Raw genomic sequence first — 25,255 nt, 5'->3', positions numbered from 1 at the left:
AGAAACACTGACTTAATCCCCTCAGATATGCCCAAGTCGTCATGTAGAATGACCCACTCCTAGCAGAGGCTGTTTTCTCTTTTGAATCTCTTGCTTTCAGAGAACTAGAAAGGATTTTATGTATCACTGGGTCCAACCTTCTGTAGCACCCAGCATACTTTTTCTGTGAAAGGCCAGAGAGTAAATAAGTTAGGCTTAGTTGGCCCTAGGGTCTGTCACAACCACTCACTTCTGCCATTGTAGTGTGAAAGCAGCCACTCATGAGGTTTAAAGAAATGGGCACGGCTGGATTCTAACAAAACTTTATTTATAAAAGGAAGTAGAGAGCTGGATTGGGCCCATCGTCAGCAATTTGTTGACCCTTGCTCTCTTTGCATGTGTCCCCCCTTCCCATTTAGGGATCTTTGGGGACACCTCCAGTGAGGGGGCTAGCCCTCTCCTAGCAGCCCCTTCTGTTTTCTGAAGCTTTTCCTCCTTTTCACTGAAAGGACTCTCCCAGTAGTTTGCCTGCACTCTCACATCTTTATTTCCACACACCGGGTCCTCTCCTAAGTCACTCTCCCTCCCCAGAGTGCTCTGCATACATGGGCCTACAAAAACCATTTCTTTAAGTACAGAAAACACCGCCAGTTTTGCCTTCTGGAGCTCCAGATAGTAAGTACAATGGCCCTTCCATCTGACGGCCCTCTGTATGTCTTTGAAGACAACTGTGGGATATGGCATTTCCTGTCTGCACCACTCATCTGGGCTCTCATGGCACTTTTTATTGTTAGTTTTCTTCTTCCATGGACACAGTATTTTCCTCCTCACTTACTAGTAGATGGCAAGTGAGGCAGAGCCACTGGCACATAAGCTCCATTCAGTTTTATGGTTGAGAGTGGCAGAATGACTCAGAAATACCAATCAATCTTTTTTAACATCCTTCTCTGAAGTTCAAGAGGGACTGCTGCTGATACAGGAGGTGGATAGTTCCTCACAGCACCAGTGAGACCACTAGTGTGTCAGACCCCTGCAGGTGTAAAACTGATCGCTTTCTCTCTCTGACCACCCATTGGGATCTGGAATATAATTTCAACGTGCCATTCTCCGTAACACCAACCTTCCAACAGAGAACTCTGAGGCTGGGCCTACGGTCTGTCCCTGTCACACCCTCAACCTTCCTCCTTGCCTTTCAGCGTCCTTATCATAGCCATTTTAATGCCCCGTGCTAAGTGTCCCTCTCCTTAACAGTCACCTCCCTGGAACACAGTGCCACACACCTCATTGGGATTTATGTGAAAGCACACAGTAGGCCTTCAATAATCCACACTTACATTTCAAAAATTAATAAAAAACTTAAGAGTGCTCCTTATAAATAAGCAATCCTTCTCAGGGTCAGAAATTGGTCCCTCGCAGAATTCCTACTTTCAAGACACTAGTAAAATTTGTATCACAAAACGTGTTGCTACTAAAGTCTACTCCTCAGGATAATTCTCTTTCGTAACCAGTAATAAAATATTCAAATATTTAAATTGGCTATTTTGAATATCATCCTTGTTTAATATAAAAAGTCTTTATGGCCATAGCAATTACTCCATCTCCTTTGTCGTCATTCCACCTTTTTCTGTTGTCTTCCCCAATAGCGTGAAGGGCAGGAGAGAGGTGTTTCATAAAGTCCTGATTATCTCCAATTGCATAGCTTAGGCCTTGTGTCTGTACATGAAGGATATGTTTGTGGACGCTTACCAGGGTGGTGGGGAGACCCCAGTAAGGGCAGGGTGGGCATCTGGCCACATTATGTCCCAGAAAACCCAAGGTAAGCCATCGGCTCAAACCACACTGTCCAATACAGCAGACACTAGTCACATGTCACCACTTAAATGTAAGTAAATTAAAATGAAATGAAATAAAAAATCCAGTTCCCTGACTTTACTGGCCACATTTCAAGAACTCAGCAGCCACATGCAGCTGATACCTACCACACTGGCCAGTGCAGTTAGAGAATGTTTCTGTCACCACAGAGGAGACTAGGAAGTTTTATTGACAGTGCTACGTGGCTCACCACACTTCTTTCCACCCCACACCTAGCGGGCCTCACCCACAAACCGCCGAGGCCTGCCGGGGTTGCTCTCGGTAGCTCCTTGAAGCCCAGAGAAAAAATGGGGACGGGCAACTGTCACACCTGGTTATGCCAAACAATCAACACCACATTGTTTTAAAGGCATTCTTTAAGTCAAAGGAACAAGGAAATATATGATTTGCTCTTACCTCAGGGAGTTCTGCCAAAGTCCACGGCTTTTGCAACTCCATGAGAAACTTTTGCACAGAATAAAAGCAGGACTTGATTCTCATCTAGATTCTTGTAAAAAAATAATAGGGGGAGAGGGAACAAAAGGCAACATTTCTCTATTTGTTCTGAACTTTGCATCCTTTGTATTATTTTATGAAGTTCATTTTTGCTTTAATTATCACTTGACTTCAGGGGGAAAAAATGCAATGTGTGGTTTTTTTGTTTGTTTGTTTGTTTGTTTTGGGGGGGGTTAATGAACTATAAACCCAGAGTTCCAGGGATACAACACTAATTAACCTTAGATTTATCACCAGACAAGTAAAGCTATTCAGTAATCTGCCTGTAGGTAACACAGCATATAATTTTGCTCAGGTTTACTGAAGAAGCCATTTCTCTAAAATCCAAGAGTAAGAGAAAGGTGCTAATAAATTTTACATTTCCCACGGAGTTACTTTGGAGACCATAAAATTATGGGAAGAACTAAATTCAAATTCCAGCTGCCTTCTGAAAGAGGAGATGACCTCTTGAGCATCTATAATGTCTGTGAAACATCTGTTTTGATAACATATGTATTTAAAATTCCCCACATGTCAGTTTCAAGTCACTACAAAATATAAGGCAGCACCAGCTGCAAGGATTAGGAGGAAAAGCTGTTAGCAAAGTGTTGGAAAATGTTTGAGATTTTAATGGGACCCAAGTCTCACTACATTTGCATATCATGATCCTAGGAAACAGAGTGACAGCGAATGGACATCCTTTCTCTTCCACGTGTGAGAAACCTACCAGGATCTTGGTATGTCTTCCCTACTACCTTCCTCCTAAGGGACTGCAGAGTGTTCAATCCTGGTACCCTTTAACCCAAATGCCCTCCCCTCATTATTTCTACACCCTCCAGATATTACCGACCTGTAAGGACCAGTTCCATAAAAGTTGCTCCATCACTTCTAACCTACAAATACCCACTTCTCTGCACCTATAGAAACATTCAAGGACCACACAACTGCCACTTAATTGTCCTCCCTCTGCTCTGCCCTCCTGGCCTCCGCTCCACCTGCCTGTAGATTGGCTCCTATTTCATAGCCTGTACAGACATAACGAAGCTCCCAAAATTACATATCAGCCCAGATCCCTTCTTTAAACTCCAAACATATTTCGAACCACCCACTCCATAGCTCCATTTAGAAGCCTAATAGGCATCTCAAATGTCAGGTGTCTGAGGCTAAGCTGCTCCTCTTCCACATCTGCCCCCACTCAGCCTTTCCATCTCTGTAAATGACAACCAACCCTTCCAGTTATGGGACCCCAACACTTGAAACCATCTTGGACTCTGCTTTCTCATTCATGCCCCATTTCCTTCCCTTTGTGTAAACCCTATCTCCTCCACTCTTTCCAAGTCAATAAGGAATGCCCCATTTCACCTCCTCAGTCTAAGCCAACATCATCCAGATTATAGCAACAGCCTCCTTCCAACCTTGCCCCTTCCCTCCTATTATTTATTCTCACAATAGCTAGTGAACTTTTAAATCATACATTTTATCACGTCATTCCTCAGTAAAAATTATTTCAATGGCTCCTCAACTCACTGGAAGGAAGGAAGGAAGGAAGGAAGGAAGGAAGGAAGGAAGGAAGGAAGGAAGGAAGGAGGGAAAGAGGGAAAGAGGGGGAGAGGAAAGGGAGATGAAGGGGAGAGGGAAGGAAGGAGATTGGGAGGTTGGGAGGTTGGGAGGTTGGGAGGCTGGGAGGGAGGAAGGGAGGGAAGGAAGGAAGGAAGGAAGGAAGGAAGGAAGGAAGGAAGGAAGGAAGGAAGGAAGGAAGGAAGGGAGGGGAAGGAAAGAGGGAGGGAGGGAAGGAGGGAGGGAGGGAGGGAGGAAGGGAGGGAGGGAGGGAGGGAGGGAGGGAGGGAAGGAAGGAAGGAAGGAAGGAAGGAAGGAAGGAAGGAAGGAAGGAAGGAAGGAAGGAAGGGAGGAAAGAAGGAAGGAAGGAAGGAAGGAAGGAAGGAAGGAAGGAAGGAAGGAAGGGCATTTGGAATCAACTCTAAGGCTGATATGATGGGTGGCCTGCCTCCTTATGACCTTTTGCTACTCTCCCCCTGGCTTATTCCACTCCTGCCACTGGTCTCCTTGCTCTTTTGAGAGCAAACCAGACATGACGCCACCACAGCAACTTTGCATGTCTCCCTGGAAGGCTCTTCCTGGAGAGGTCCCCATGGCTCTCTCCCTTACCTGGCCCAGGTGCTCACGTGGCACCTTCACAGTGGGGTCTTCCATGACTACCACATTTAAAGTTACCAACTGGCTCCCATCCCCTCTAACATTCCCTCTCCCTCTCCCCACTTTAGTTTCTCATAGCACATATTACCACCTAACACTGCATATTTTCTTTTTTTTTTTTTTTTTTAAGCCTTGGCCAAGGACATGCTTACTGACTTGTGAGAGAGAGTAAGGGAAAGAGAGAGATAGAGAGAAACAGTAATGGGTTGCCTCCTATTAATCCCCTGACTGGGGATCAAACCTGCAGTCTTGGTATGTACCCTGACTAGAATCGAACCCGCAACCTTTCAGTGCATGGAATAATGCTCCAACCAACTGAATCACACCAGCCAGGGCACTGCATATTTTCTTATTTGTTTCCTTATTTTCTGCCTCCACCCTTCTATGATTTTTGTGAGTTTTATTCACTGCTTTATCTCGAAATATTTTTGCCTGTTTCATTCACTTCTGTGTTTCCACCTTAAACTGTGATTTGCACGAGTTGGTCCTCCAACATTTAAGGAGAGAGAAGCCAATTCCAAGTTCCGTAAGAACAGATGCCGTGTCTTATCCTTCTTTTCACGCCATTGGGTAGGGCCCAGAAAGAAAGTAATTGTTGCCTGATTAGTGCCATGTTTGCATTGGCAAATGTAAAATATTAGGTCATTCAGACGGTTGGACATGCTAAATGTAGACAGTGTTGATGCAATATTAAAATATGTAACTATTTTTGAAGCATTTCAAAACTAAACTTAAGCTCATAATCTCTATTCAAGTATGAACAATTCTCAAAATCACCATTAAGAGGCAATTTCTTAAGTGCCCCCCTTCCCCCCAAATGACACATGTATCTACCCGAAAAAGATGGGAAAGGAAACTTTAATACAGTCAGGTGGGTGAATTACAGCAAATAGAATCAATGTCAATGCCAAGCCACAAAACAAGTCATTTGGGTTCTTGTGCCAATAGGTTGGCAAGCTGTAATGTTGGTGATGACCTAGACAAATTGTTAGGAAATTGTGGAAATTGGAGGAATACAACAGAAAAAGAGGAGCCTTTCCCTTCCCCTGTCATCTCTCAAACAACTAGTCTTTAACTAGGAAAACATACTTCTGAGTAAGTCTGAGCAATGGCAATGCCAGGGTTTGCAGTGAACGATGAACTCGTGCACTGGTCACATGTTGAAGGGAACTGGTCACATGTTTAAGGAAGTAGAAAAGGTATCCTCTAAAAATGAGAGCTGAATTAAAACCTGAGCACAGCGTGGCATTAAACCCTCACTGAGACAGCTCAAGGAGGTGAGAAATGAGACTTCTGAAGCAAGCCGATATTGTCCTATATCACTTGGGGGGGGGAGAATACTATCAATTGTTCACCAAATTTCAAAACACAATGTAGGGTTTAAAAATAAGATACGTGTATATAGTTAATTCCAATTTTTTAACAAGACAAGAAACCTAAACAGGGAAATTGATGTCTCATCTGAAATAAGCTTGATTCAAATAACCAAACTGTTGACAAAGATTCTTAAATATTTTAAATATTGGTGGAGGATAGACAACCAAACCTTAGAAACAGAACAATATGTAAATGTAATGTACTTGTAAAGGGAAATTAGTCTCCAGTTTTGGCTTTTGTATCTTAAGCTTAACTAACAAACTATTCCTTAAAAACATATAAAGGAAACCAAACCATAGTCCTCTGTAAATTGGCTACTGTAGATTACCTATTTGTTAGCTATAGATTCCAATTATTCTAATTTTAGAGAATTCACAAACTATAATGATTACAATATGAAAAAGAGCCATGTGAATTCTTACTCTTTCTAACCCCCCAAAATTAGAGGAACACAGTGTATTCCCCCACCCCAACAACCTCTGGAAATGAAGCTGTTTCAGTAGAAGGAGGCATAATCCAGTCCTAGCCATGCCATGCCCTGGACCTCTACACATGTCTCCACTCCCTTCCCCACAACACCCCAGCTTACACCAGCTCCTCTTTGAACAAAGGGTGAGTCTGGCAGGTGCCAAAGATCAGTATCGGTGGGGCGAGGTGTGAAAATATCTGTAATCCTGAAGATGAAGGGAACTGTGCACATTTGTATGTGTTCAGTATTCATCTTTTCATCTTTATGTTACAGCTCTGTGATTAATTGCATTGCTTTGCTCAGGAATGCCTGTCAGAATAAAACCTGGGTCTTTTATAAACTGCTTCTTTCTGAAATATTATCCCCTCTACTAATATAAATGTTTCAATATCGTGTGTGTGTGTGTGTGTGTGTGTGTGTGTGTGTGTGTTTGGGAATCCATTATTCGTGTTTTGACTGCATGTGACTTTGCATAATCTAAATAAATATAAAAGTAGAGGGGAAAATGCATAGCTTGCAGGTTTGCATTATCTCAACAGTGCTGTTCTCATAATGTAGATGCAGAAATTTTCTAACAGAGCACATTTTTGATTGAAAGGTTTATATACAACACAAACTCTTCCAGAGAAGAGGCAAGGCTAGCTAGAAAAGATACAGGAGGACAGACAAATGGCCTAATTGTGGACTCACATAACTTCAAACCCAGAAGGACCTCACACAAGCTTGTCCGATATTTAGTGTTGCACAGGACACTTGACCTTCAAAATGGGTTTCATTGTCAGACAGGTTGGGATTCACTGCATGGAGCACCTCCTTTCAGATGTTTAGAGTGATCTCTCAGACACTAAACGTCCTGAAAAGTCTTGCAATAAAAAATATTATTTAACCCATTATTTCCAGATGTATTTGACCACGGTACATTTTTTCCTTCATCATCTCACAGAACAGTGTCTCCTGTGGAAGATCCTGCTATAGAGATGCTGAGCTTGTACAATCATGTTATAAATGAGGAAACTGATATTCAAAGAATAGCATGATGAGAGTTTAAACTAAAAGTAGGAAATGAAAATAAGCAAATATCCCAACATCTTTCCTTTCTACCCTTATCTCACTGCAACATAGCTGCCCCCTGTCTCTGTCTCAGTCCCCTTGGATTCTTATATCCCTTCAACCTTCACTTGCCTACTTGACCAATATAGGTAGCTACATATATGAAGCCAGCCTGGATTCATTCATTAGCCAGCATGTCCATCCCTCTGGGAAACCTGTGAATTTCAAACTCTAAAGTGAGACAATGACTTATCAAGGGAGTGGCTTTAATGGAGGCCATGGCAGGAACACAGCCCATAATTAAGGTAGATAGAGATTGGCAGTTCTCTTCAAATGTATTTCTGTTTATTTTAGGGCTTCACAGATAAGATCAGAAGCAGGATCAGAAATTTTTCTTAACATAAGTATAAAGTGGTGATCTTTTCTTTATTTTTAAGTCTCTTAGCTCCTTCTTGTCTTCTCTCTTTCCTTTGCCATTTTCCCTGCTCAACCTTATTCAGTACACTCTTCTCTCGGAGAGATCTGAAACCTTCATGCAAGGTCACCACTGCTCAGAAGCTATAAGAAATGAGTTTACCTGCCTGTCTTCAATGCCTTCTGGGCTCTATAGCACTCCACACTTCTGCAATTTGTGTAGCCTCACTGAAAATTACCCCTTCTAGCAAAGGTCTAGCCTATATAGTTCCCAAGCCAAGAAGAAAGCACCATTACAAAGAGTACCTTTCCTTAAAATGCTATTCCATTATATGATATGTATTATCCTTCCTTTAGAATGTTGAGCCTCTGAAGTAGCTTTGGTGGAAAAAGCATCTTTTTCATCCTGTTGACTTCCACATGTCAGGCTTGCCTACACCTAAGAATAACAATGTTGGCAACAGTAGAACATGAACCCTGAGTTGTTTCTCAGAACTGGGTGGAGTCGATGCTGAGCCAGCCACATCTCACTTGGTGCTCCTCAAAACAACACTGCAAGTCAGCTGGCTCTGATTCCAATCTGTGACTGCAGAACAGGAAGAACACCGGCTATTAGAGATTAAGCAGACCTAGCCTTGTGTAGTCAGTTTAGAAAGCGCCAGCCCTAACTACTATTCACTTTCAAAAGCACATGTCATTTAGTATGAAAGTGCAAAGAAGCCTGCTTTTGACTTCCACCTGTGAAGATGGCATTCCTAACTTTCCCAAGTCCTAGGTCATGTTGATTAATGGTTTACCTAGAAGAGATTCTATTCCTAAGAAACAATGGCAGGGCAGTGCCTTTGAGAAAATGGTACCAGCTTGTGGTATTTGTTTGTTCTTTGTGGGCATCTGGAGACTCAAATTATGTGGCAGTTGTCATAAAATACAAAAGCTATTCCTTTCATTTAAACCAGTCTTTGTGATTCTGCGCCCCTCCCCCTTCTCTTCAATCTTTACAATCTTTTTGCTCTATGAAAGTTGTGATTCTATTCGATATATTTAATGAGGGTTTACTCTGTGCAAGACAATATGCTCATGTTGTCATTCAAGAGAAATATGGTATTATATAAGAAATAAGCTAGACTTAAAAAGACATTATGTCAGTTCAAAATATAGGTATAAGTAAACAAAATTTATACTGATGGAGGAATGAGGAGAAAGGGCTTCTTTGGAGAAGTTGCATTTGAACTAGGTCTTGAAGAATAAAAATGATTGTCAATTGAGAAATAATAGATAGAAAGACACCCTGGGCAAGGACACATTTGACCAAGAACAAGCCAGAATTGCTGCAAAAGTTCCTGTGAACTCACTTGGGTGGGGTACTGAGAATTTGAGTTATAAGAATTCCATAAAAGCAAATTTTTCTATGAAGTTATGCATAAAAGAGAAAACATGTATTTCTAATACTATTCCTTTGATCTTGTATGAAAAGACACTGCATAAATACAGAATATTGCTTCTTTTAAAGTGAGTATTTTTAAGTGGTAATATTTTTATGCACTTGAAAGTAAATTTTTGCATCTTCAAGATGTAAAACTTCTAAGAAATTAAATGTGTTCTGCATGGAGAATTAAGTCAAAGAACAACTTAGCAAGAACAAATTTAAGGGAGAGGTGCTTGATCTTTTATTACAGATCTCATGGTCTTAGAAGCCAAGAACACTGTCTGTTTAACTTGGTTTGGTCTAAATACCAATATTATGCAACACTTTCAGTTGCTTAAAACTATTTTATTAGATAAGCATTAATGGACAGTTTTAAATGTCAAAAAATATATGTTGGTTCCAATGCATCTGGGAATTTAAAGTTTAATTAGGGCAACCTAATGATTTTATAGTTCAAGCAAATGAAGCCCAGACAGTGGGTGACTGATTTGCTAAAGGTCACCCAGCTAGTTAAGGGTAACCAGTTAAACTGAAAGAAACTAAATAACTTGTCCAAGGTCACACAGTTGGCAACTGGTTGGGCCAGAATTGCAACCCAGGATATCCCAGGTTTTTAAGTTTTATTCTACATTTCCTCTCTGCCCATAAAAAAATTAACAGAATCCCTCACAAGCAGGTAGAGTCCCTTAGAATATGAAAATCCATAAATATAAAAAGTAGAGGGTAATAAATGCTACTACTATAAGTGCAAGTAAGTGTATATATTATCTAAATTGCTTGAATAGCAGAAAGGAACTGGTATTTCTAGATGTCTCAATGGAAAGTTAAATAATGTATATATTTGCTAATTTATTATACTATTTGCCACTGGGAAAATTACAAACAAATGAAATGAAAATAATCAGATCTTTATTCCTCCTGCTTTATAGGTTATAAAAATATTGAGAAGTATATTTTTGAATGTTCACCCCAAATCCTACCACTCAAACACATTAACCATATTGTTATTTAATCATTTAGGATACTTAATTTTAAAAAGGGCAGAAATAGAAGAATAATCTTCGGTTTATGAATTATTACATCTATGACTTCTTAAAGTCTATCAAAAGATGAAGATTTCACACCCAATACTGCCATTTCACCTAACAACCCATTATGTGTTACTCATTTACTAGTATGCATATACCAGTCCAAAAACCTAAGGAAATGAAATAAGAGACAGAATCAAGTGGCAGGACCTGGATCAAAACTGGAGAATAAGCTAGAGGAACCTAGGTGACCACAAACCATTTCTGTGGCCTCGCAGTTACTGTGGCACAAGAAATGGCACAATGACTTACAGATCACAAGTAATTAAGACTTGAGTGAACCCTAGGACTTCAGAAGAAAAATGGGCACTACGGTCTCTTCTTATTTCAAATCTCTGTAAGTCTATGGGTGCTTTCAGCCCTTTTATTCAATTCAAAAACATTCAACATATATATTGGGAGACTCCTATGAGCCAAGCACCAAGGCAAGCATTATGGAGTCAGAAAGGAAAGAAACAGACTTGGCCCTGACCCCATGGAGCTTACACAATAGAAAAAACTCAGCAATCTTTCCATTAACTTGGCACTTCATATTCTGATAGCTATAGAAAAAATAAACACCTTTCGATTTCTCAGTTCTTACTATCTAAAGAAAGCATACCGTTTCCTAATACCTAATCCATAAAAAGTATTTAAACATGCTGCCTTTTATACATAGGTAATTCAGGGGGAAATACAGCACATTTTTCAATTGCAGATTTGTAGAAGACATAGAAATGATGAGCAAATGAGCTTTTCTTATAGTTAGACTACCTCAAATCTGAAGTTATAATACATCTTCTTTTCATAGCGCTATTTCTTATAAGAGCAATACATGTTAATTGTAGAAAATTTGGAAAATGCAGTAGTAAGACAAGAAAAACATTTGCAATCACATAATACCTAGAGATAGTCACTGTTACCTAATTTGTAAACATTTCTTTCTACATAGATGAACTGATAAGTAGAGATCAATTACTCATCTTTAAAATGGTATCACTCTAGTAAAGAATTTTATATCCTACTCTTTTCTTAATATTGACTTTAACTTGCAGACACACTTTTATTTAGAGAACTGAGAGAATGTTATCCAGCCATGTTGACTGCTGATGGAAATAGAATTTAAAACTTAACATCTCCTACAAATGTGCTTGACATTGCTTTTCCCAAGTATACTTATCTTCAATCTTCCATTTTGACTTTAATTTCCTTCCCTTTTGGGTTGTCTTTTAAGTTATACATGTGGTTCAACTTTATCAGCCTTGTTTTCACTTATGAATAAGACCTGCACAGCCCTATTTGGTTTGGCTCAGTAGACAGAGCATCCGCCTGCGGACTCAAGGGTCCCAGGTTCGATTTCAGTCAAGGGCATGTACCTTGGTTTGGGGCACATCCCCAGTAGTGGGTGTGCAGGAAGCAGCTGATCAATGTTTCTCTCTCATCTCATTGATGTTCCTCTCTATTTCTCTTCCTTCCTCTCTGTAAAAATTAATAAAATATATTAAAAATAAGAACTGCACACCTTCTGTAAACTTTTATAAAATTATATGAAAACCATTCCCAAACTACTTCCTGGAAGAGTCTATTTGTCCACTTTGGAAGTGTCTATTTATTCCCAGTGTTTCTCTGCCAAACAAAATGGTCATTAACAGGGTAAGAACTGGGTTTGAAACCTGGTCAAGCTTTTGGAAAGTTAAAAAATACCACATTTTTTTTGTAGCCTCAAACATATTTCCTTCTTTAACTGTAATACATCATTTCGATTTTCTATAAAATAAGTGGTATTTGCTGTAACGTATGTTGCTTTGAATACTGATCTCCCAACTGTCCACAGGGAGGTGGATTTGGTTTGATGGTTCCAGTTCCTCCCTGAAAGGCTTACCTAAAGGGAGCCCCCAAGGATGCCAGCCAATGCCCCAGAGAGCTGTCACCTATTATACATACACACTAAGTATCTTCAACACACTCGGGTGGTTGTCATCTAGTCGTGGTGATTTATCTGCTTCGAGTCTGTTGATTAGGTCTAGAATATCCTGAGCATTTGCCGTTTCTTCATCTATTACCTCCAGTGTGTTTATTGCATGAGAAAGTCTGAGTGTAGAGCCATTACTCAGCAAAATCAGAAGCTCAGAATTCATTTACACTGTATATTCTTTTTATCTCTGAGTATATGTTTGGTACGATGTAAGCCAAGTGTTTATGCAATGTTCATTTCACAGTACTTAAGAGTTTGTCTATGTATTCCTAGTACCTAGAGCGATGCTGGCATACAGTAGGTGCTCACTAAATATTGCTGCATGGAGAAATTGGAAATCTGTATGAGTTACGTGACATTATATCCACTCTTTACACATAAGGAAACTGAAGCACAGAGAGGTTCAATCACTTTCCGAAGTCCCATGGTTAGTGTATGTGAAGCCAGGACTTGGCCCAAGCACACATACTAAATCAGAACTTACTACTAGTAAACTCAACACCCACCCATTTTAATGCAAACAAAATTAATTCTAATCATCTTAATAAATAATACTCAATGTCAATAATAAATACTGTGAGCAGTTATTTTCTAAGGAAAGAAGTACAAGAGATGAGTTTTGAACAAATATAGTACCCCTCCCCCACACCCGCAGTTTCATTTTTCTCAGTTTCAGTTACCCATGGTCAAACACAGTTTGAAAATATCAAATAGGACATCCCATAAATAAACATTTCATAAGTTTTAAATTGTATGCCATCCTGAATAGCGTGATGAAAACTCTCACAGACCTGCTCTGTCCCTCCCAGGACATGAATCATCCCTTTGTCCAGTGTATACACACTGTATATACTCCTGGCCTATTAGTCACTTAGTGGTTTCCTCCATTATCAGATCAATTGACCGCTTTGATACATGTATTCAGGTAACCCTTATTTTGCATAATAATGGTCCCAAAGTCATTCACATAACTTTTTTTTTTTAAAGAAACACTTTTCTTTCTTTCTTTCTTTTTTTTTTTTTAAATATATTTTATTGATTTTTTACAGAGAGGAAGGGAGAGAGATAGAGAACTAGAAACGTTGATGAGAGAGAAACATCGACCAGCTGCCTACCGGGGATGTGCCTGCAACCAATGTACATGCCCTTGACTGGAATCGAACCTGAGACCTTTCAGTCCGCAGACCGACGCTCTACCACTGAGCCAAACCGGTTTCAGCCATTCACATAACTTTTAATATAGTATTGTGATAATTGTTCTATTTTATTATTAGTTATTGTTGTTAATCTTTTACTATGCCTAATATCTATATCATAGGAATGTATTTCAGAAAAAAACATAGTGTACATTGGGTTCAGTACTACCCATGGTTTCAGGCACCTATCCAATGGGGGCCCTGGATCATACCCCCTGCAGATAAGGGGGAACTACTGTAATCGGAGGGACATCTGTAGGCTCCATGCCACCTATGCAAGTAAAAACATGACTGCTCTTTAATCAATGTTTTCTGTTGCATTTGTACACTAGGTAACGAGGATTTCAGGACTTTTAATAAGTGGGTGTGGTGTGTGTATGTTTTTTTATCCCCAGAGCAGTTCTGGGTTTATTTAAGTAATCTGTTTTGTCAATTCTTTTTAAAATAAGAGTGGCGCTAATAAAAATAAGCATTTGCTAAGGCTTCATTATAATTGTCAATAGAGTTCATGAGTAATCTGCTTATAAAGTGGAAGACTTACATGTTTCTCAGACTTCTCTGCCTCTGCTAGTCACCTTATTTCCTGAAACGCTGCCGTTAATACATCCTTCTTTAGGGTTTTAATTAATTATATACTTAACAACTCATTGATGAAAATAATATACCCCTTTGAAAAGGGTAGTTCCTTAAAACCATTATTAGCTTTCTCAGTAAGTCTTTATTAGCTCACACCTTAGTGGGAATGGCACAAAATGGTCCTGAAGCCATGGGTTAAGTAATAAAAAGTGGTGCAGAAATTAGAAGTAGAAAGACACTAACGATGTAGCCCAGCCTAACGGAAGGAAGAAAAGGAGTGAAGAGGAAGGGAGAGAAGAAATGGGGGGGGGGGGGGGGGAGACAACACGTGACTGCAACTCTGCTAATCACCTTGGAAAAGTCACTTAATATCTGAGAGCCTCAGTTGCTCCACCTGTAAAACGGGGTTGATAAAACATGATTTCTTAAGACACTCTAGTAGCAGATCTCAGTATACCATGTAAATTTTACAGTATAATGCAACTATATATAGTATGGTGTTTTGCTTAAGATTATCTGCTTGTAATCAGCTCATTTATGCATTCTGTGACATAAACATTCATCTTACAAAGACTGTCAACAGCTTCAAAATATAGCCCTATGAATCTTACCTACATTTCTTGTCTGGAAGCATTTCCCATATGTTTAACCCAAAGAACCAATTCACAAATTTAACAGCTTTGTGTGCACGCAAACTCAGAAAGCTTACTGTGTGCTCTAAGTCCTAAAGTTCTATAAAACCCCTGTTTAAACAAGAAAGCCTCTTTTAAGTCCTGTTTCAATCTGGTGCCTTTGGTCAAGGTGGAAACTAAAATTGAAAACAGATAGATGTTTTACATTTAAATGGGTTTAACATAAATGTGCATTGAGCTATTTCATGGACGATTGCACAAATATCTTTTGCAAACTTGGTACACGTGAGCACATATACAGTAACTATTAATGTCTTCTAGAGGAACAAGGTGCAGATCCAAAAATTTAAGCACCTACACCTCGAGTCCTTTCACTCGAAAGAAAATGTAATGGCTTTAAGGGAATTGCTCTAATAATATCATGGCATCTGCAATGGCTGGCCAGAGCGGGGCAAAACCGAGCATATGTCACAGTAAGTCAATTTAACAAGAAATAAGCTTGCCCCTGGAGAATCTGAACTCCCTCGCCTCCCACAAAGAAAATTGAATTTTGGAGGTCACACCTTGGGTAGGTTACCAGAGGGAGAAGCTTAGCGTTCTTTCTGTCCTATGTTTAGGGAGGTCAATGCTATTCTACCAACCAATCTCTATCAAAGATCTGCTCCCCGCCTCGACTCCTCACCCCCCCCCCATCCCCCCCACCAAAAAAATAAAATAAAATAAAATAATAAAGAAAGAAGTCCTTTAGTCCCCGAGGAAATGAAAAATGATTGTGATACTTAAGGTGCCAGGGGCCAGGCTGAATAATCATGTTCAAACACCAAGTTTTGAATCGCGAAGTGGATACTGGGGGTTGGAGAGTGGGGAGGAGAGGAGAGCTGATGGGACTGGCGGGAGTCAGAGCGAGTCAGAAACACCATCAGAGAGAGGGCTTTAGGCGAACATGGACTGTTTCGCCCAATGGAAAGCAACCGAACTGCTGTTCGGGAAGAGAAAAGCAAGTCGCCAAGTCAAGCCCAGGCGCAGCCCTGACTGATGGGGTGGACTGCCCCTCGCGGAGTCGCCTGGGTGGGTGGTCCGAGGGCCAGGCCAGTCCTAGCGATGGTTGGAGGCGCCCCTGCTCACAGCACCTTGGGCAGAGGCTCTGGTGGGGGGGGGGGGGGGGAGTTCGGCCAGGCCACGGCCGCCGCCCCCACACCCCTACCCCTCCATCCCCGCAGCAACATGTGGGGCGCTGCCACCCGGCCGCCCGGGAACTCCCTCCGGCTGGAGTTCCTCGAAGACACACGCTCGGCCCAGGGAAGGGGCTGGATGACTCTGGGGAAGGTTTCTCCGGCGACATTGAACTTGGTAGCTCCTGACATTCCCATCCCAGCCCCAGCCCTGCGCACCGGCGCGCGCACACGCCCCTCCGGACCGTCCAAGCTGCGCGCCGTGCCGGCGGCTCCTTCCCGGGCAGATGCCGGGGCGGGAGGCAGCGGCGAGGACCCGGGCTCCGCGGGTCCCGGGCGGCGGTCTCAGCCCCGGGCGGCTTCGGGGACCAGCCCGCTCCCCCTCGGCCCCGGCTCCGCTGGCACCAGCCCCGTGTCCCTTTGTGCCCTCCCGGGAAGCCCGCCTCACTCACCGGAGCTGCGTGCGGAGTCCGGCCGCCAGCGGCAGCCCGCCGCCCCATCCCACGATCACTGCGGCGCCCGCGGAGTGTGCAATGCGGAGCCCCGCCAGCGCGCGGCCGGAGCCGGGAGTGCGGGAGGGAGGCGGGGAGCAGGGAGGAGGGAGGAGGGAGCAGGGAGCAGGGAGGAGGGAGAGAGACCGCAGCGGGGAGGGAAAGGGCGGGGGGCGGCGAGGGGCGCGCGCGCCACTCCCACTCGCGCCGGGCCCTCGCCGCCGCCCCCCGCCGCCGGCCAGCCCGGCCCTACGGGCCGAAGGACCAATCAGCGCGCGCGGGGGGAGCCGAGCCCTCCGCGGGGGACGCTCATTGGCCCGGCGCGCCCGGGAGTGTCCGCCCCCGGGGCCCCAAGTCTGCAAACTCCGGCCCGCGGGACCGGCCGGCCGGACACCCGTGGGGCCCCGGCTCCGCGCGCTCCGGCCGGCGGGGTGAGTGAGCCGAGGGCGGCGGACGGAACTCCGAGGCCTGGAGACCTGCCCGCGCATCCCGTTCCCAGGCGCGTTCCAAGCGAACAGTGTTTGCTCAGGTTGCAGCGATTCCTTCCTGCGAGCGAGCCCCGCGCTGCCGGTCGCACCCGGGCTGGCAGGGGAGGGAGTGATGGGAAGCCTGGCCGTGGGAAAGGGCCCAGCCAAACCTGACTCCCCGCCGCCCCCTGGGCTGCACAAAACCCATAGCAATGAAGCATGCGGCTGAATGGCAAATGGAGCTCCGCACCGAGTCAGACCTAGACCATTTTGAGGTTTGCAATAGCTGACTCCTGCGGGGCGAACAATGACGGGGAATGAGGGTGTGCGAGGCATGTCTTCGTGAGGAAGTGGGAGTCGGTTGTGGGTTCTGGTGGACGTGATTCTCCCGCCCTCTGCCATACCCTTTGCCCAAGTAAAGCCCGCTCCTCCTCCCAGCCTCTCATGTGGCATTGATTTTTCTCTTGTTGTAAATCATGTTTGACTCTCCTGGACTTTTCAACCCAGAGCCTCCGAGGGGAAGCGGAGCATGGCCCTAACCCACTGCCCTCTGAGCACTGCCCAGGGCTGGCGGGGTGGGAGGTGACTAGGGAAGGTCCCCGGGAAGGAGGAAGGATTCCCTGGGTTCCCCCTGGAAGTCAGGAACTGGGGATCGCCCCACCTGCACCAGGTACCTGGCATGCAGGGCTGCCTTTGCTAGGACCATGGCTACAATTATCCATCTTGGAAGCTCCCAGGCCTCCTCCTTGGACTTTGTATTCTTTGAGCTTCTTTTAGGGCAAGCCTCCTCTGAAACTTCCTGCCTCTGCTCTTCCCCATAATCTACTTACTCCATCAACATAAAAACATTGCACACACACACACACACACACACACACACACACACACACCTCTGCTCAGAAGGGCTTCAGATAACATAGTTTTGGCTTCTGGACCTCAGGAAGTTTTTCTCTTACTTGGTTTATGTGCACAGGTTTACACAAGCTCATGAATTAATCAAACAAATCCTGTAACAGTCTCTCCGTGTCTCTGTGCGTTAGAATCTGGGACTGAAAAGGACAGTCCTGGGTGTCATCGCTGCGTCAGAAAACGTTTATTCTTCTGAAGTTCTGTCTATGTACCTAGTTCACTTATTTTTTTTTACATTGGCTCAGCTCATAGTTTAGTAAAAACTTAATATTTGACTTCAAAATGAAGTTCAATCTATTACTACAGTTTATCAAGCTCAGTTCCTAATGGAGACAGAATCCTTAGAATCTTTTTTTTGTTTTTTTTTAAATGATAGAAAGATATACATTTAAAATATTGGCAGGCATTGTCTCTGTGTGGCAGGATAATAGATGTGTTTTGTTGTTGTTGTTGTTGTTTTCTTCTTTATTCTTTACCATATTTTCTAAAGAACATGTAACACTTATTATTCAGGAAATTAAAAAAAAAAATCTGTTCACTCCGAACATACAATACTCTTCAGGCATCCATCAGAGGAACTAAACTATTAAATCCCCTTCTCTTTTTCCCTTCACATCTTACTGGTCACTATGTCCCTTGAATTCTGTCTCCTACAATAGCTTTCAGATTTCTCCCTCCTCAATACCGGTACTGTCACTGCCTCCATTTCATCATCTTACCCAGGTTTCAGCAACAGCCTTGACTGTTCTTCTGTCTAGTCAGCCACAATGCTGCCGTATCTCCTTAAGAATGACCGGTGATTATGGCACGTTTAAGCTTAAAATTTTTCAATCCCCCCAACTCCATTGCTATGAAGCTCAAACCTGGTGCCTGGTTGGCCAGGCCTTCCCTTCCCAGCCTAACCACAGCCTTCCCTGTTGGCTTCATCCCCGGCCTTCACACTTTCCTCCCCACAGCAACATTTTGTCCTTTGCACATGTGTTAAGTGACTTCAAACATCCAAGGCTAAAACTGAGGAGTACTGGAATGCCACCCTTTTCTTCTTCACTCTTCCCACCCTTACCAGCAATCCCCACAGTTGCTTAAGACTCACTCAAAATAACACCTTCTTAATGAAGTCTTCAAAACTGGACAGGGCCAGAATTAGCAACTCCTCCTCTCTGTACTCCAGTAGCAAGCATTTCATTTATTCATCGATTATTGACCCAACTCCTATTATGTACCAGCCGCAATGAAGAAAACATATCATATTTATATTCCTAAAGCACACCATGGGAGAGACAAACATTGAATCAAATCACACAACCAAATAATTGTAAACTGAGATAAGTGTGATGAAACCACCACATATGGAAAAAGCACGGTTTACTTTGAACATATGCCAGCCATAGTTCTTATTATATTATGTTATAATCTGTTGATTTACTTGCCCAAAGTCCTGTATTCCAGCATATTTATCTGTGTATCCCATCTAAAACACAGCACCTGGTTCATAGTAGGTGTTCAATAAAATGTTTAAAATAAGTAAATAGGTGAATAAATGAATAGGCATTTGAAATGCTCATGAAGGATTTTATGTATTAACATGCTACTGTTGTATAAAATCTAAAAATTTAGTTCTATTTTTTTTAATTAGTATCATTAGATCTTTATAACACTAATTTGGTTCTTTTGGCATAAGTTATCTAATTTCTCGTTTGATGCCACATTTATAAAATATAGCTAAGGTACTATTTGTAGATAATCTATTGTTGCTAGTAGAAATTTATTCTTTTTAAAATAAATTTAGTTTTTAACATGTGAAAATCCAGTTTTAAGACAGAAAGCATTGTCCATAAAAGAATATACAAAATGGATTTTATCAAAACTAAAAATGTTCACTCTGTAAACAACATTGTTAAGTGAATGAAAAGAAAAACATAGACTAGAAGAAAATATTTGCAAGCCATATATCTGACACAGGACTTATAGCATATATATATATATATATATATATATATATATATATATAACTTTTAAAACTCAACAATAAGAAAACAATGACAATTTTTCAATGAGCAAAAGATTTGAACATATTACCAAAAAAGATATATAGATCACAAATAGCACAAGAAAACAATGCTCATTATCATTAATAATGAATGAAATTCTAATTAAACTACAATGAGATACACTTAATAGAATGGCTAAATAATGATAATACCAAATACTGTTAAGAATGCAATGCAACCAGAATTCTCATATATTGCTGGTGGGAATGCAAAAATTGAACAGCCACTCTAAAAGTAATTTCACAGCTTCTATAAATTTCAACAAACACTTAACCATATGATCCAATATTCCTACGGCTAGATATTGACCCAAGTGAAATAAAAGACCCATGTTCATTCAAAAACCTGTTAACAAATATTTATAGCAACTTTATAAATAAAATCTTGAAACAACCTCAAAATCTCTTCACTGGGGACTAAATGAACAAACTGAGTACATCCATAAAATGGAATGCTACTCAAAGGTAAAAGGAATGAGCTGTTGACACAAACATTGTGTATCTCAATGCATTATGCTAAGTGAAAGGAAACAGACTCAAAAAGCTAAATGCATACGTTAGTTAAGAACAGCAGAGCATTTACTTAATGTATATAGGTAATGATTCTATATATTTAGAGCTTCATTAAACTTAAGCATATGAAATAACCTAAAAAAAATATGAACAGCAGAGCAGCAAGGTAAAAGAACATATGGATGTTCAGGATGATGGAGGCACAGTTTGAGGTCTGGATGATGCATATTTATATGAGGCAATTGTTTGAACCATTGTCATTTCAAGTTTCCTGTCCAGAGCTAAACTCACATTACCTAATATAATGAATGCATGAATTAATCAATGTAATGACAATTTGACTAAATGTTAGTGAAAGAAGAAGCTGTAACATATTGCCAATGCCTCATACAATGCAATACACAGAGTGGGTACTCAAATATTAGTTAAGTGAATAAACAGATAAGAATGAAGATAACGTTGGGATTTTACAGAAATGTAAAGAAATTTTTCCTTTAAATGAGTGTTTTTCCCCTTCAAAGTAGCTGCTTTGGCACATTACATTTTTCATTCCAGTGATCCTGCTCTTATTTCGAAATATATCCTCTTTCCCCTTTTTTATTATTAAAATATTATCTTTTCCTTAAGTAAAATTGTTTCCCTTAAATAAATTATTAACTTTCTCTCAATGAGTAAACAATAAATGTAACATCTTAATATTTTACTCATTTTCAACATCTCAAGTAGTATCTAATTCGTCTTCTTTTACTCTATCACAAATATCAGAAGTTTATATAACAAGCACTTGGTAAAAATAAAAATTCAGATTTTGCAGAGCTTAAGGGATTTGGGTTAAAAAAAACCATCATATTTCCAGATGTATCACTAAAAGTAGTTTTCATTTATTGGACACTGATGGTTGACATTAAGCTCTTGAAATATCATTAAAATATTTCTGCTCTAACTAGTTTGCACAGTCAAGTGACTTTTAAAAAATCATTTACAGCTAAGCTGCTGTTATGAAATTTATTGTAAAAACTCAATTTTCCCTACCATTTTTTTTCTACTAGAAAACAGTAATACTGGCTGCCAGTAGAGACCCATCACTTGTGTTAAGACAGCTTTATACCTTGTTTCTATCAGGGAGCATTTTTTGCATAAAGTCAGATACCATCCTGCCTGGAATTGACACTGTAATTCTTCACATAAGTAAGGTCCTCTCCTAATGACCATCAGACAGTGAAAATGTTGGAAGTGAAAGAGAAGTCTAGGGATATGTGCAAATATATGAAACCTAAATAGGATATTATAAAATATGAATCCAAAAGTTTTATTAAGTTTTATTTCTGTGACTGTACCTGAGATAAACAAGTACCGGTTAAATTTTTGCCTCTGATCTCATGTCTGTACTCGGCCAAGAAAGGTGAAATGGATAAGATCTTAGGAGGTCGGATTTCCATCATCTCATCCCCATTGCTGATGCCTGCAATTCCACAATTAGGACGAATTTCCTTAGCCAGGTTGCAAAGAGGGTTTTTCTTGAGTTGAGTGCTAGGCTAAACCATGGAAATGCTGCCTCAAACACTGCTGACAAGAATCATCAGGCCTATCTGATGGATTTTAATAAACTTTAGTGAAGGAGAGCAATTACAATTTAAGTTTAGACATGTGCAGTTTGAGAAGGTTGTAGAACATCCAGATAAGGTTACCCAGTGGGTAGTTGGTTATGTGGATACAAAACTCAACAGAGATATAAATGTTTAAGACTTAATACAGCCCAGCCAGTGTGATTCAGCGGTTGAGCATCTACCTATGAACCAGGAAGTCATGGTTCGATTCCTGGTCAGGGCATGTGCCCAGGTTGTGGGCTTGATCCCGTGTGGGGCATGCAAGAGGCAGCCAATCAATGATTCTTTCTCATCATTGATGTTTCTCTCTCTCTATCCCTCCCCCTTCCTCTTTGAAATCAATAAAGATATATTTATATATATAAAAAAAGACAAGTATAAAAGTTAAACTTTCACCACTCTCCACTTGTGCCCATAGCAGACATTGTGAATGGTCATGTGCTTGTTTTTATCTGAGCCCTGACTTGGCCTCAGCACCCTTCTAACTTCACTTCTCCTACAGCTACCAACCCGCAGACAGTTGTTGAAAGAAAAGACGAAAAACAATTTCATCACAAATTGTAGGATTAATCCAGATTTAGCACTCTGTGGGCCCGTATAATAGGATAGTAGCTAAGGAAGGTTTTATGCTAGCAAGAATGTCATTCAAGTGACCAACCATGTTGCCTAGGTTGGGTAAAAAGAATAAGAAAAGCAAGGATAGACTTCAAAATAAACTTTGTTCCTCATCAATCCCCAAAACTAAAACCAACAAAATCCCCTGTCCTTGTGTTTGCCAATTCTGGTACTAGGCATGCGTTTCTCTCCCTCTGTTAAATATCACCGAGAGCAAACAAAGCTAGCCTAGCTCTTTGCTCCAAGGAATCCCTGCTCCTGGAAAATAAGACTGTGAGCCGATTCAGCTGCCTGCATTCAAGGCTAACTTCTCATCAAGTGAGTACTTCAAGATCTCACTTCACTGTGCCTTCCAAGACAATTATGTCATAAACTCTGCCTATTCCAACCGGTCCCTGCCTTTCAAAACTTGCCTTGAAATGCCAGACCAGGGTCTAAAAAACTCAGACATGCCTGTGGAAATACCGTATTTTTCGGACCATAAGACGCACTTTTTTTCCCCCAGAAGTGGGGGGGGGGGGGGGGGGAAGTCCCTGCGTCTTATGGTCCAAATATAGCCTACACATATACAGTACTGTAAAAAAAAAGTTTTTTTGCTTGCCCGGCTCTGTGTGGTCTCTGTGTGCTTGCCCGGCTCTAAAATGGTTCTAAATGCTGCTGTTTACTTTACAGGGTTGATTACATGTGTTTATGACTGTGATGTTGGGTTTTAATGCACATAAAATATTTTAGGACACTATTTGTTTCAGAATCTTTTTTTCTTCATTTCCCTTCTCTAAAAACTGGTGCGTCTTATGGGGTCTTATGGTCCGAAAAATACGGTAAATGAAGGGAACCTAGATGAGAACAGAAGCTATTTATTCAAATCTTGCTATATAGCAAGGGAGTCAGCCAGTCAGTTACATTTGTCAAAGACTAAGTACAGACATAGGAATGATAGTTTTATAGTTTAAAAATATAAAAAGGAAAGCTTTGGGTATGCTCTGATTGGAAGTTGTCATGGGGATGCTGGAGGTGGGCTAACTAGGAGCAGGGTATCCTGTAGGATTGGTTTGAGGAGCATCTGTGGCTTTCTCCATCTGATCCAAAGTTGTGGAAGTTGGGGTAAGATTAGAGGAGTTGTCGTAATTGACCAGTCCTGACCATTTTGGACAAATTGCTATAGAGGTTGTGATTTGGCCTCCTGGATAGGTTGCTGCAGAAGTTGTGGGTCAGGATTCTATTGTTATACTAGAGACCTGGTGCACAAAATTCATGCACGGGTAGGGCCCCTAGGCCTGGCTGGTAATCAGGGCCTATTGGAGCCTTCTGGCTGCTGGCCAGGACCTCCCTTTCCTGACAGCCACCTGTTGACCTGGACTTTCCTTTGTTCTGCAACACCCCCGGTGGTCACCACACATCATAGCAAGTGGTCAAACTCCTGGTCTCCTGGTGGAACTCCCGAGGGGAGACTTTGCATATTAGGCTTTTATATATATAGAGAGAGAGATATGATCTGGCCATTGTCCATTTGTATGTTCAGTATCTCATACTCTACCCTAAGTTTCCAGTTTTAAGTTTCTACTAAGACTCTGGCCAGGGAGGTGTTGTCTGTATTGCCATAGAACAAATAAATTTATCTGTGCTTGATCTTCAGATTTTTCTGTTGGCCTTTTGAAGAGTCAACTGTGAATAGTCCATTCCTAGTACTATGTGTGGATGTTGTCACAACTACCTGTCTTCCCCTTTTTCCAAAAAAGGAATCACTTTCAACAAGAAAACAGGATTTCCCAATAAAATTGTACAATTCTTCAGCAGTACATCTCTGCCCAGTGTCCTCTGTGCAGGCCCTGGCTGTCCCATTTTGGGAGATCTTTGATTGTCACAGGGTCCTGGAGCCTAGCTGCCAGGATCCAGCAACCAGTCCTTCTTCTTCAGTGGAAGGCATAAGTCACAATCTTGCAAATCTAGTACAAAAGTGCTCCTTTGTCAACATTCTCTATGTCTGATAGACTGAGCAAATTTAGAGGTGGCACAGGACTGACACTGTAACGGTGCATAGAATAATCAAATATGGAAGTGTGAAAGTTCCCTGGAATTCTGTGTTAAAAGAATAGCAATGAGTTTTGCTGGCAGAGCAAGTTCATTTAATTACTAAATACCCGTTGGACAAACGGTACATACTAGGAGCTTGAAAGACAATGATGTGCAAAACAAAAAACATAGCTGATGCCATGTCTCATTGAGCTTTCAGTCTAGTGAGGGACAAAGTCATTGATCAATAATCTAACAAGTAAACATGAAATATGAGAGTGTTGGCAGGGGAATTTGGGAGGTTTCAGAAGGAATGCTTGAGGGATTAAACACCAAACTTGCTTTATGATATCATATGCCCATGCAGAAGGTATCTATAAAAAGACATTAGAAAACACATCAAAAAGCAATTGTAGCCCTGGCTGGTATTTATCAATGGTTAGAGCCTCAGCATGAGCACTGAAGGGTTACATATTTGATTCCTAGTCAAGGGCATGTACCTAAATAGCAGGTTTTATCCCCGGCCAAGTCTGAGTACATGTGAGAGGCAAGCAACCAATCTATGTGTCTCTCTCACTCACATTGATGTATTGTTCTCTCTCTCTCTCTCTTTCTCTCTCTTTGCTTTCTCCTTCCTCCTTCTCCTCTCTAAAAGAATATGTGGGGGGAAATAATAAAACAAAAATCAATGGAAAAA

The 25,255-nt window shown here is 41.4% G+C and overlaps 1 protein-coding gene and 1 long non-coding RNA gene across 3 annotated transcripts in view; both read right to left on the bottom strand.

Moving 5' to 3' along the window:
* The window catches only part of LYPD6 (LY6/PLAUR domain containing 6), a 113,929-nt gene extending 97,400 nt beyond the window's left edge, over window positions 1–16,529 (bottom strand). The window contains exons 1-2 of one of the 2 annotated variants that reach the window (XM_084892522.1): window positions 16,346–16,529; window positions 2,248–2,338 (exon numbers count right to left, since the gene is read on the bottom strand). The gene's annotated coding sequence lies outside the window, so the exon portion shown is untranslated. The remainder of the gene's footprint in view (window positions 1–2,247; window positions 2,339–16,345) is intronic. The other variant, XM_084892521.1, reaches the window with a different exon arrangement.
* LOC311626999 overlaps window positions 1–23,331 on the bottom strand; it is a 180,031-nt gene extending 156,700 nt beyond the window's left edge. The window contains exon 1 of the long non-coding RNA XR_014795805.1: window positions 23,147–23,331. This is a non-coding gene — a long non-coding RNA (uncharacterized lncRNA). The remainder of the gene's footprint in view (window positions 1–23,146) is intronic.
* Window positions 23,332–25,255: the final 1,924 nt, after the last annotated feature.

The sequence above is a fragment of the Pipistrellus hanaki genome, assembly GCF_964339955.1.
Source record: "Pipistrellus hanaki genome assembly, chromosome: 8".
NCBI classification, from domain to species: domain Eukaryota; kingdom Metazoa; phylum Chordata; class Mammalia; order Chiroptera; family Vespertilionidae; genus Pipistrellus; species Pipistrellus hanaki.
This window is presented reverse-complemented; position numbering and strand designations above follow the sequence as displayed.